The 12,589-nt window shown below is 34.7% G+C and overlaps 1 long non-coding RNA gene across 1 annotated transcript in view; it reads right to left on the reverse strand.

Annotated features, from left to right (window-relative positions):
* Positions 1 to 3,200: 3,200 nt before the first annotated feature.
* Positions 3,201 to 12,589, reverse strand: part of LOC113923140 — a 52,933-nt gene continuing 43,544 nt past the window's right edge. Inside the window, exon 4 of the long non-coding RNA XR_003520187.1 lies at positions 3,201 to 3,352. This is a non-coding gene — a long non-coding RNA (uncharacterized LOC113923140). The remainder of the gene's footprint in view (positions 3,353 to 12,589) is intronic.

Here is a 12,589-nt window from a genome sequence, read left to right on the forward strand (position 1 = left end):
ATATTGACTTAATTATCTTTAATTATATTTTTAAATAAGTATGGTCACATGCTAGGTAGAAGGGGATAATATATAGGTATAAGCTCTTTACGTTTACAGGTCCAATAAAACTATAAAGCCAAATAGGCTTTCAAGTTAAAACTGAGCAAATCAGTTATCAAAGTTTTATTGTTCCTTTTGTACAATGGATAGTTTTTTAAATCTAAAAATTACTATTTTGACAGGTCCCAAAATGCAACATAAAGAATTTTAAGTTATTACTTTATGAAAAATTCTTCCTTGAAACAAATAAAAATAGGATGCACAAATGTTTTTGTGATAACAAATCACTTTCTTGTTTTATTAAATAAATTAAGAAATGGATAGGTTGCGCTATATAAATGTCTTCTTATCAGGCTTAGAAGCCACTACTAGACTGAAACTACTTGGTGAGGTCCCTAATGACCCCGGATTGCTAATCCAATGGTCAGTTGTTAGTCTTGATCATATTTAACAACCAGCAGCATTGGTTACAGTTGATTATTGCCTTTCTTGAGATGTATTTGTTGCTTGGTTTTCAGTGTACTATACTCTTCTGGTTTTTCCTCCCACCTCTCCTGCTCTTTTTTGCTTTCTTTGGTTGATTTCTCCTAATTTTTCTGACCTCTTATAGTTAGAGCTCTAGGGTTCAGTCTCATCTTACTCTGTCCTATATACACCCACTATTCTTCCATATTCATGCCATCCTGTATGGCCCCAAACTCTCTCTTACTTGGATTGTTGCAATAGCCTCCTGACTCATTGCTCCTTTTCCTGGACCTTTACTATTTATTTTTGACAGTGCAACCAGAGTGATTTTTTTTTTCCAAATATGCAACATCACTTTAATCCTCTGCCCAGAGCCCATCAGTGGCTCCTATCACACTCAGAATGAAGCTTAATCCTTATGATAGCCTCCAGATCCCCACCCAATCTGCCCTACTGCTTTCACCTTGCTTGTTCTGTCCCAGCACATTGATTTCCTTGCTATTTCTTGAACACAGCAGGTGTCCAGCAGCTCCGGATCCCCTCCTTAGATTGCCTCTGCCTGGATTGTTCTCCCAGATGATCTTAAGGCTTAATCTGTTCTACTTTGTTTACTCCCATCAGTTCTTGGATTAAATATCACCTTCTTAATGAGGTCTTCCCTGACCATCCTCTTTTAAATTGCAATCCCATAACTCCATGCATCTCCTCCCCAGGTCCTGATTTCTTTTTCTTTTTTTTTTTTCACCCTCACTTACCACCAATTTCCATTCCATGCATTTTAATTACTTACTATTTAGTGTTTGTCTTCCCTCACCAAAATGCACACTCCATGAGGAAGGAATTTCCATGTGCTTAATTTCTCCTTTCTCTCCAGTGCCTAACAGAGTGACCAGCATATTCTGATCAATAAATATTTTGGAAAATAGAATGCAAAATAATTCACTTTACTGCAATATTAGGTATGGACCAATTGTTGCTTCTTTCATTAGAAAATGTTGAACTCGTGGCAGTCATACATATTCACTCAAGTGGAATTCTCAAACTCACGAGAATATATCCACAAACTTTTAAGCAGGGGAAACAGTAACGTACAGGTTAATGGCATGGACTTTGGATTTTACATACTTTGGTTCAAATCCTGGTTCTGACAAGTACTAGCCCTGGATCACCTGGCAGTCCACATAACCTCTCTAAGCCTCCATATCCTCAACTGCAAAATGGATGTGAAAATCTCATATGATTGCCGTGAGCGTTAAATGAAGCAAATCAGTTGACTGTAGCAATTATTTATTATTTAATTATATTACAATTTTACATTTAGTTTTAACGTTATTATTGTAAGACCTCTATGACCGGGATCTTGTGTTCCTAGTCGGGAACGGAGACTATGATTACTTAATTTAGCACAAACCTGACTGATCCATGAGAAACTCAAACCTGTAATAGCCCAGTAGCTTCTCTAATCTTTTGAACAATCATCCTCCAGTGGAAAAATGATGTTAAACACTAATTTTAATTCAGTTCCTGCTAAGAGACCATGATGTAAAAAGAGCCTTCAGAAATAAAGGATCATTTCAATTTCATAATTGGATGCTCAGTGCAGTGACTTTTTAAATGAATGCTTCTGAAAACATGATGTCTAATACAAACGCTCTACAGACACAGACTCTTAATTCATACTAATGTGTAAGAACTACTTAATTACCATGTAAAGTTTGAAAAAAAAAAACCTCAAGTTTACATTTGTTTTTCCTTTGCAATTGCTTTGTTGGTGCTACTGAGTGACACAGTTCTCAGGTTTATCAAATAGATCTTGGAACTCTGTTTTTCTTTTCAGCTTTATTGATGTATAAATGACAAATAAAAATTGTAACATATTTAAAGTACGCATTGTGATTATTTGATATACATTGTGAAAAGATTCCCCCCTTGGAGTTAACACACATATTTGCTCTCTCTCTCTCTCTCTCTCTCTCTGTGTGTGTGTGTGTGTGTGTGTGTGAAAACAATTTCTACTTTCAGCAAATTTCAGTTATACAGTACAGTGTTACCAACTTAGTCACCATGTTATAAATTGGATCATCATCCTATTCATCGTATAACAAAGTTTGTACCCTATTGTTGGAGGAGGTCATCAAGAGGATCTGACTGCTGGTTGACTCAAGAGCTAGACCCAGGCAACAGGGAGCCCCTACCCCTCCCTTATCCTTGGAATGGACATTCTGCTCACCATTCCCATGCTGGGTGCCATTTTCAAGGATGTAACCTTGAGGAAGCACATGTATTGTTGAGACTACCTGGACAGTATACATGACCAAACCCAATTAAAGCCTCTGTAGAGACCTGTAAGATTCTGGCAGGCAGTTGCAGAGATCTACTCATCTTGCAGTCACCCAAGACAAGCCTCAGATGTATGTGAGTTCCTTTACTCATTAAACCTGCCACCTACCAATCTGGAGTGGTCTGCCTCTTTGCCCTCTCCTTGCCTTTCATATATATAGAGGCCATTTTCAGTTTTTGCCTGGACAACTTCTTGAGGCTGCAAACCACCTTTTGTTAGCCTCTACCTATTTCCCCCACTTCTCAGCCCCTGGAAAAAACTTTTATACTTTCTGTTTTTATGAGTTCAACTTTTTTTTTTTTTTAAGATTCCACATATAAGTGATGCCATGTGTAATATCTATCTGGTTTATTTTTCTTACCAACATACCCTCCAGATTAATCCATGAATTTCAAATGACAGAATTTCCTTCTTTTTCAAGATTGAATATTTCATATTTTTTGATCCATTTATCCATTGATGGACACTGAGGTTGCCTCCATACCTTGATTGTTGTGAATAACGCTGCAATGAACATGGAAATACAGGTATCTCTTTGAGATAATAGTTTCATCTGAGATTCTGTTAAACTAGGGCTTCCTTAACTTTTTTGTCTGTGCCTAAAAATATTAACCTTAAATTAAGCAGGATAACCACATTTATCAATTTATTTAATCAAGAATATCTGGAAAGCATCAAGGGTTTCTCTAGTTTACATATTAGACTCATCATGTATTACAGAAAGGCAATATATTTTCCATTTAAATAATTTTCTTCTGAAAACATCAATAATAGAAGATTGAACATAAAAATTACACAATGAAATATCATATTGATATTGATTTGGAAACTTCCTCGACCTACCTATAGATCCTGAGAGATGGCTTCAATGAAGCTAGAAATCCTATTTTCCTCTAATTTATATTATTAGTGAGTCATGCCTGAGACAGTCAGCATTTATGACACAAAATTAAGCTATTATGAATAAACAATACATCATCATTACCCAGCATATGGAAGAATTCAAAGTCAAAAATTTTACCAGAATATTTTACAATTTGGCAATGCTTAAGTCATTTACTCCTCTAGAATTCACAAATTAATTCACTTTCTTTTATCTCTCAAACAAAAATGGGCTTTGTTTTTTATTTCAACTTTACTTCTGAAGCAAGATTTGGCTAACTAGATAATTTCCCTCACCTCAGTTCAAAACGAGATGGTCCTACTAATGAAATTACTCTCCTCTGTCCTTTTTCACCATTGGATCATAATTTACTGCAAGGGTTTACGGACTGTGGCCTTCATTTACTTATTGTAGTCTGTGAATAAGTATTTCCATAACTTCAATTGCCCTTCAATTCTATTTTCAGACATAGAGCTTCTCAGTTCAGTTCTATGAAGCATTCATTGAACACTTATGTGCGAGGCACTATACTACATACTGAGAGAGCAAAAAGGAAATTTTATAAATCATATATACGTATTTATAACATCTTCATTGCCCATAAGATCTGAGGTATGTTACAAAATTCCTATATAATATAAAAGGATAAAAGAAACTTTTAAATTCTCTTTGAAGTAATATAAATATAAAAATGATTTTAAAAATTGAGATCGAAAGCAGAAAAATACAACTAAAAAATTCATAATGCCCTTAAGATTTTTAGGGATTACAGCTTTTCTAAATATTAGGGCCAAACTGAAAAATATTCCTTTAGTTATCTGTCTTGATAGAAATATATATATCCATTTCCCTGAGGACATTTTCAACATTTAGAATTTTCATACACACTAGATATTGGAGAATTATGGTTTGTTTTCAGGATGAGTGCCTGGAAGGTTAATATTCTGTTTTTTTTTTTTTTTTTTTATTCTGTGTTTCTAATTAAGAACATATCCATGAGCTTTAGTATTTGGTCAGACATTGAGTTAGATTAAGGGTGTTTTATAAAATAAAGGAATGATTGGTGGCCTCGCTCATACCTCCTTGGAGGTGGCACTACAAAGATAAGGAGCCCACAGTGAAATGGGAGAAAAATGTAATTCAATACCATAGTACCTCAATACAGCCATACCTGAAAAGAATATCTCCAAATTGGGTTTATTTATTGAATAACCATCCACTGAATACCTCCTATGTATCCAGCACAGAGGAGGCAAAGATAAAATAAAACACTCCCTGCTTCCCGCAAACACAGCATTATGCTCCCTCTTGAAAGCCCCTGCTCCCAACAGCTGTCCCAGGAATAACAGAACAGAGAAATATGACTCATAACAACTCCCACAAGGGGTGATTTTTATCCTGCAACTTTTACAAAAAAAAAAAAGCAAAATCAAAAATCACGGGGGCTATCTTTATTCTAATTTAAAAAAACTGTCATAAACAATTTTTAAAATCATTGCTTGTCTACAATGATACTTATATAACTAAATATCTTAATCATTATAGTACATCTCTGGCTCATGAAATCTGAAATTCAAGTGAATAAAGACTTGGAATGCCACTCCCAAAAGGTCACTGGCCGTCGATTTAATTGTTGAGTGCTAAAAGTACTACACACTATATATGTCCTACTACTAAGAAAAACCTTTGATAAATGAAGCATTTCTTTATTCTTATGAGCAAAGGATACTTTCCTCTGTAAGGAAAAATCTCATTAGTACTTCAAAGATAATAAACTAGTAACTTGATCAAACTGTCCCCGGAAGATAAAGTGTCAAATATATAAATGCTATTCATCTGTGAACATCTTTGTTTTCTCCCTTTGAAGAAATAGATTCTCATAATTTTCTCTGACAGGGAATAAAAACAGAACACCGTGAAAAGCACCATTCATTTAATGAGCTTTCTTCTTATTGGAAACCCCAGTGTCTCAGAGTTCTGCTGACGTTTGTGCCTTTTGATTTAATGGGGCAGCTTTGTCTTTTGGGCAGCTTCCTCTGACACAGAACCACTTTATATTTGCCGAATTAGAATTCAGAAGGCAATGAGAGGTTGGAGATCCCTTACACTGCTTGCCAAAAGTCTCCTTTTCATGGCTATAATTCAAATTCTTTAATTCAGTGAAAATTTTAACTAGAATCTTCCAAATCTGACAAATCATGACATAGCAACCAAGAGCACACCATTTTGAAACTTAAAGTGTTGTCCAATAATATAAATCAATGTAAATATATATAACAATTCAATATATATATATATATATATATAACCATGTAAAATTGGCTGGAGGATAAAAATTTTAAATAGATGTTCACTTGAACCTCTTAGAGAGGATCAACTGAAGAATCATTAATGATAAAAACTGCCTAGTCTTTTAAAATAATTTGTAATAAAAGGCACATCTACATCAGTATATTCAGGATCCGTGTTGGATGCCACTTTGTCTAAGGCTTTTATTTTCCTCAACCCCTCCATTGGTACTGTTCCTGGATCACACCCAAGACATCTGCTCAGCTGTGCTCTAGTCTTTAAATATGATGATGCAGCGATTAGTGGGCCAGAATGCTTAATGCTGGGACTGGGCTGTATAATAGAGTCCAGTGTGGCTTACCCTGCCCCTTCTGCTCATTTGCTAAGCAGATGGTCAGGATTAGGGTCACATCTGTGACCATGAAAGAAATGTGTTTTCAGTGCAACCCTAACTGACCTAAATAGGGAATGAACCCCTGGTTCTTGCCTTGTTAACTCTTACTCTAACAAAACAGGATAACTGGTCCAGGTGCTAAGTCAATAAACTAAGGGAACACTAATTATGCCCAAGAAGAAAATAATCAGGTTCAGGATGGTATTTTGTTGTGGCAATATTTATTCAGTTCAACATCTTAGAAAGAAAAAGGTAAACATTTCAAAAGTAAAGGACTAAAGACAAGTGAGGTCATACAAAAAGGACTTAACTGCTTTAGGCAGTTATGTGGAATGGTGAAGTGAGGAGAGACGATGTTTGGAAGTCTAGAGGAAGCTCCACATTGATGTTAAATCTAGAGAGTCACCGTAACCATATTGTTGAACATTATCCTAAGTGCATACACATTTTTCAGTGTAATTCTCACAATATTCTCCAGGGCTGAGATCTCTATCTATATTTTACCAGCTGAGGAATCTGTGATTCAGAGAAGTTGACTCTTTCAAGATAAGTATCGTATCTCCTAAGATGAACATTCTTAAGAATTGTAAAGAGTATGAAACAAAGAGCAATTTAAAAAGAATAGTATTATTGAAGTGCCAACATTGTAAAAGAATTAAAGAAGAAAAGGCAGGAAAGTATGAGAATATATTATAAAACAAGAAGTTGCCGAAGATACGAGGTGGGTGAGGCGCTGAGTGGCTCAGTAGGTTGAGTGTCTGCCTTCTGCTCAGCCCCTGTCCAGCTCCTTGCTTAGGGGGGAGCCCGCTTCTCCCTCTCCACCACCCCATCACCGTTCCTGCTCTCTCTCACACCCACTCTCTCAAATAAATAAATAAAATCTTTTAAAAAAAGTAGGAGGTGGGTTTGGAACCGGTGGGCCTGTTCTGCCAAACATTTACATTTATTTACTTGTCTCCGCACAGGAGTGACATGTTGGTGTTGATGTCGGTGGGTGAAAATGTGCAGGGCACCTTCTGCATGTAGGGACCATATGCTAAAGCAGCTGGTTCTGAAATCAGTGACAGTAAGGGTGGCATTTTGTTGTGTAATAATGATAAAAACAACAAGAGGTAAAGCCTTAAGATGTTGGATAAGAATAGCCTGATTAAGAGTCAATCTATTGTTGAGATTTGGACACTATTTCAATTTGGGTAAAAGGTAGAAATGGATGTTCACACCAGAAATATTTATATACAGATAAAGCTAAAGATCTTAATAAATTTCACAATTTAGACTAAATTAATGTTATATAGGTCTATGTAAAAAATGTGCATACCTATATATACATAACATTATTTTACTATTATATCAGTTATACAACACATATACATAACTATATGTACAATTAGCTATCTTAGAGATAGAATATACATATAAAGTTAGCATAGTTATATGTTATTTATGTATAATTATTAACCAAATTATAGTTATCCATATATATAGTTTTAGATGTTGTATACATATATACTATTTACGATATGATTACCCATTGTAGTTAACAGTTTCTATGTTCTCTTTATCATCTTTTTAGGAGATCAAAGAGGAAAATTATGATATTACTTGCCTTTAATCACTCAATGTAAATAGGACCATATTATTACTATTATTATCTGTCTCTACTACTAGACAGATCCATGTGGTCTGGAATTCTGAGTATTTGTAGGTCCCATTGATCTCCTGCACCTAGCACTGAGGTGCAAATATTATTGAATCTGTAATTTAAAAAAAGGCCAAACTATAAAATACCTAAAACTAAAGAATTGGAGAAGCATGATAACAAAACAGTGTCAATTCCCGCTTAACAGTGATTGAGAACTAATTCACTAATAATTTATTGGAAGAAACCTAGCATCAATGAAGGGAAAAAAAATACTTAGGAGAGCAAGTTGAAAGTTTGACATAAATTTTAAAATAACACAGTCCTTTTGATTACAGTTAGGACCTCACTTCACAGATGTTGAACTTGTGTGTAAAACACATGTCATAGTAAGATTTTTTTGAGATAAGGATCTAAAATATATATATATATAGTAGTTTTGTCACATGGATGACTGGGAATATTTTCCTAGTCTAGTCTATTCTTTTTGAAAAGTTGATTTGTTGAGAACTACCAGAATAGCAATGCTTTCATATTTGGAAGTCTGTAGCGCATAAATAAACCACATGTAGAAAGCTTAATTACTGGCTGTCCTGATAGACACTAATATGAAAACCTAAAATACTAGATATTTAAGAACAATTCAGATGAAGGCAAGAGATCATTCAGCTATTATGACTTAATTTGACATGGCTAACTCAAATATGATGTGCTTTACTATCATATTCTTGAATCATTCTCACTTTCTTTGTCCACTTGTCATGATATATGATGCATGTTGCAAAATAGTTCCTAGCCCATTATTTTAATGTGGGAAAATATGTAATTCTTCTTTTGCTGTTTACTTTGTGAATTTTCCACAGGAACAACTATGCTCTGACATCTTCAATTCTGTTACTCTTTTTTGACCTCTCTTTCATTAGATACCCCAATATTTTATTCTTCAAGAAGATTTACATTTTCTTTTTTTTTTAAGATTTTATTTATTTATTCATGAGAGACACACAGAGAGAAAGAGAGGCAAAGGGAGAAGCAGGCTCCCCACTGAGCAGGGAGCCCGACGTGGGGCTAGATCCCGGGACTCCAGGATCATGGCCTGAGCCGAAGGCAGATGCTTAACCGACTAAGCCACCCAGGCGTCCAAGATTTACATTTTCTGATACGAATTCTGCATTTTTCCTCATCATCAACTTGACAACTTTTCTTCTATACCTTTCTTCTTGTTTTTCCTCTTTAGCTCTGGGAAGAAAGATCTCTTTTAGAGCTAGTGCTTCATCTTATATTTGCATTCCATTTCTCCCTGATTTTCAGTAGATCTGAGTACTAATCATAAAACCCCCTCCTAGCACTGATTTTCTTCTACTGACTACAAATTTTATTTCTGCTTCTCTTTTTCTCTTTTTGAACTCAGTTTCCCAAGAAGTGTACCATCTTCCTGTTATCTCTAAGTTTCCATGTCTTCTCTGTTCCTGCCTAGGGATTGGCTTTAGTGCAGAAGAAAGGTATGAGGAATTTACTAGATGGCGAAGACTAGCATAATACCATTCTGAGGAAATCCCCTCAGCTGTTGTCCAGATGATTGTTGGAATCTTTGGTCTTGACATCATTGTTAGCCTGAATCTTTGAGACTCCTTGTGCAACAATATTCTGATCTATCAGCAACCGGCTCAAAATCCCAGGTCTGTGTCAACAATGACTCCTATCATTTCGGTGGCCCAAACCCACTCTGGTACCTATTGATTTTTTTGCATTCTTAACCTTACCAGCATCTTGAACTCTCACACTCAAATTCAATTCATCTCAAAATGCTTTCGGTATTCCTACTAAATGGCAGGGACGGTGATAGGCTCTGAGAACACCAACCTGAAAAATGATCCCTGTCTCTTTAAGGATGGATGGCTCTGTCTCTTCTCCTTGCCCCACTGCCTTAACTGCCCACCAGCTATCTTCCATCATCACTTCTCTTCTGCTGTTCTCTCAAAGGTGGCTAATGGTTTCCTTGGTCCAAAATTAAATTTTTTTAAATTTCATATTCTGTTTGTTCTCTTGAAGGTTGCCAATGGTTTCCTTGTTCCAAAATTAGTTGTTGTTGTTGTTTTTTAATTTAATATTCTCTTTCTCCTTGACTTTCCTCCTATTATTGGTTCTATTGAACATCCATTTGCAACTCTGCTGCCTCACCTTGTCTATTACAATGTACTGGTTTTACTCCAGCCTCTACAACTGCTACATTTTATTTTCCATGATATTATTTTACTGAACTGCCTGATCAAGTTCGCCTCACACTAAATCCTGATTTTATGTTTTTTCACTGTGCATGGTCTCCCCAAAACAAACAACAGCAACAAAAAATCTGACTTCAAGACTTTAACTAATGAGAAATTATATTTTATTCATCTTGTTTCATTCATTCATTAAGCATCCTCTAAATCTGTTGTTTTGCCTAAACTTTGTACCTAAGAAGTGAGGAGGCAGAGTCCATCTTTAAATAATGATGACCTTTAAAAATTCTGTGGCTGTGTAATAGCAAATCCAAGTTGTCTTTGAAGTGCCAGATTTCAGTGTATGGTTGCTTGCTTAACTTCAGCATTTCTACCTCCACTAAAATGTTCTAGCACAAATGCTCTCAGTGTTAGCACATCCATAGTATAATGAATGGTTTTGCTCCTTTAATTGTGCCTTTTTTTCATATACACACATTTTCATTAGTAATACCTTGAACATAGATCTGAATTCACAAAAAGTAAATAAATGGTAAGCCCAGGCTTTCTTCGAAACAGTGCCATTGTTTCAGTTATTTAGACCTAGGATCCTGGAATAATTTTTGAGTTTCCTCTTCTTTCCTTTCTAGGATAAAAGGAGTTGCCAAATCCTCTCTGTTTACCTTTAGCAATAAAAGCAATCATGAATAATACCTGATATTGGAATATAGCTTGGAAGTTTACATTGCTTCCTCCCACACATTATCTCATTAAATGGAGAGGAAATGGAAATGTAAGGAAATAACAGTATTACTTTACATAATCCTGTGGGCTTGGCTTAATTGTCCTATTTCCCATATGGTAAGCTGAGGCTGAGTTAAATGATCCATAATTTAAGATTTATGCTAACCCTAATATGCCATACAACAACAGTGACTTTCAAACTTGTTTTTTTCTTTCCATATTTGCTAATTATATATAGTTTTGGTCTTTTTATCTCTAGCCTTAACTAGTAGAAGAGTTTATTTTGTATCACTACACCTTTGCAATTTTATACTATTAATTCTGCTCATTGTTATCATTCTTTGTTATACTCACATTCCATTTAAAATAGGTTTTTTTCTCATTATAAAATGAATAAAGAGATTTTCAAATACCTGAAGATGTTTTATTTGTTGTCTTTTGGCATTTATTATTGTGGAGTAAAAATTTGAGGCCCTTTTAAATTTTGTTTCTTTGAAGGGTCCTTTGGTGTTTTTATTTTTTTCCTAATTGTTATGTTTGTATAGATTCATCTACATTTGCACACGCCTATGCCTAATCACTGGACTGTTTTTGTCTATGTTTTCAGTTACATGGTGTGTTTGTTTATATTATATTTTCTTCTCTCCTTCCCAAACTCATGTAACAAATATATTTAAGCTCCTGCATTTGTTTCCATTTTGCTAATTTTTTTCATTTTAATTTGTGAAAAGGGGGATAAAAAAGGAAACAAGGCAAAATAATTTGAAAATTAATCAATTAAAATTTCACCTTAAAAAGTCAGAAAAAAATCACAATAACCATAAAGTAAAAGAAATGATATAATATGATTTTGAACAGAACTTAATGAAATAGAAAAAAAGTGGAGTAAAGAGCTTCAACAAAGCCAGAAGTTGGTTCACTGAAAAGATGAATAAGATCAACAAACCTTTGGCAAGACTAATAAAGACAAAGTCACCCTAAATTTTAGGAAACAGGTAAATCTCTTGGGAGTGATTTAAATACTGCATTGGTTTTTACTAGCTAATGTCTATATTACTTCAATTCTCAGGATGGTATCATTTAACACCTGTTTCTGTTTAATAAAATGTAAATTACTATGGGATCTAAATTTTTTCTGCATTTAAAGATATATTTTAGACTAACAATATGGAAGCTGAATATTATAGAATAAAATTTGTCAAATAAAGAAAAAACGCTTATCTTTCAGTTTCTGCTCCTAAGACCTTTTAAGTTTAAAGTTGTCTGGAGGAAAATGCAGTAGTTTGATTTATCTAGAAGATACAAGATTACAGCTCAACAAACCTTTGTTGAGTGTACCAGATATAGTGAAACACTTGAAAGCTTTTTCTCTCAAGTTCCTGAAGAGAGAAGTACCTGGTCAAGCTTTGGGAATGATGTGAAAACATAAGATTTGTATACAAAGAAAGATCCATATGAGAATTCGATGAGTCAAAAAGTGTAAGAACTACAGCAAGAAAAGACTTTATAGATGAAAATGGTGTGTGTGTGTGTGTGTGTGTGGAGATTAGTAGGATAGGGGAGAAAAAAAACTATGCTATGCCATGTATTG

This window comes from Zalophus californianus, chromosome 9 (assembly GCF_009762305.2).
Source record: "Zalophus californianus isolate mZalCal1 chromosome 9, mZalCal1.pri.v2, whole genome shotgun sequence".
NCBI lineage: Eukaryota > Metazoa > Chordata > Mammalia > Carnivora > Otariidae > Zalophus > Zalophus californianus.